Source organism: Oculina patagonica, chromosome 9, assembly GCF_052425735.1.
Source record: "Oculina patagonica isolate OP01 chromosome 9, crgOcupat, whole genome shotgun sequence".
Lineage (NCBI taxonomy): Eukaryota > Metazoa > Cnidaria > Anthozoa > Scleractinia > Oculinidae > Oculina > Oculina patagonica.
In genome coordinates, this window is record NC_135766.1 from 17,365,509 (window position 1) to 17,367,190 (window position 1,682).

The window sequence follows — 1,682 nt, forward strand, 5'->3', positions numbered from 1 at the left end:
ATGTTTGTACCCGCACGATTTTCAAAAATATGGAAACTTACTTTACTTGAAGAACGTTTAATACTCTTTGGTAAGTTAAGTTTTGGCACGTTAAGCATGGATATGTTTAAAAGAAGTGTATTAGTATAGTAAACTATCACGTAGACCTTATACGGACTCCATTTATTGTATGCACATTATATTTTAAGGAACATGCTTTTGAGAAGAACAAACTGATTTCATCAGTGTTAATTTTCTAATTTTTGCTAATTTTAACAGTCAAAATTTATGTTTACTCGTCTTATTACTGCTAACAACAGCTTTCCTAAGAACTTTAAGCCTCGCCAAGGCAAATTAAAGTGTTTAAAAATAAATAAAATAAGTATGGATGTAAAACTTTTGGTTTTGACAATATGCAAATTAGGTCAGGGTGTGCTTCAAAATGGGTCATTAAAGAACTAAAACACTACACGGCCCAAATTTTTCTCAACTGAATTTTGTTCTACATGCATTGGGATAACTACTGATATAAGTGTCCTTGTTTTCTAGTTAGGCAGTTAAAAAATATGAACATCTAAATTTTGGCAATTTTGGGTAGTGGTTTTCTCATCAAAAGTTGGCCAAATTTCGTGTTACGCCTCACACTGTCAGAACCCTCTATGCCAAATCAGCATATATGAAATGAAAGAGCATTTATAGTAGAATCACAGCCTACAAGTATTTAGTCAAAAGGTTTTGTGTGTTTGATTTTATACAAGTGCAAACTTACTCCTTCAAAAGCAGGATTTTTCATGATTTGAAGGCTCAATATGGGACCACCCCTGGAACTTTGAAAGTAAAAGTCAGAAAACCAAACCCAAATGACTTTTAGAATATCTCATCAAGGCCAACTTCTGCAGTAAGTTTCAGGAAAATCGGTTGACCCCGACTTTCAAGGTCTGGAACACTTTCTCTGACAGTGGCACTTAAACGTATTTAAACATTGTATTTTTAGATTTATTTTTTAAGGTTTATTTTAATATTGTTACGACGTAACTTAAGTTCAACTTTAGTTAGTTTCAACTTACGTGACGTCATGCCTATCTGTAGTTACTGTTTTCGGTCGTCTTTGCAGTCACACCAATGCAGTTAACTATAGTTAGTTCTGTTTAGCTTTTGGATAATTTCGATTTTATTAGTTCATCATGACAGCCCTTGTTGTTGATCTGTGTCTAGCTGTTCCTCTATTTTGTTCTATTTTTGCACGGCATATCGGAGTTTAAGAAAATAGAATATAGTAAGGATGCTAGACGCCGAAGAATTCAAGCTTATTTTTGCTTACATTGGTGATATGTAATTTCTTGGCATATTGTTTTTCTTTTTTTTTCTCTCTCCACGCTTTGTTTTGCATCTTTATGTTCATCTCGCACGTGCGAAGTATTCTGATTGGTTTTTTGTTTGTAAACTTAAGACTAACTAATGAACCCTGCTTGGGTGTAACTATAGTAAGTCTGTATTGTTTTGGATCAGCAAGGCTTACATTTTCTAACTATAGTTAGGGTGTACAGAGAAGCTGTCACATTTCCAAAATTGCATACTATAGTTATCCCCGTCTTAACTATAGTTAGTAGCCTAGTTGTGACCGCAACCATTGTATTTTAAGGTTTTTAACATGTTAATTAAATGAATTAATTAAGAAAATAAATAAATGATTTTATTCTGAA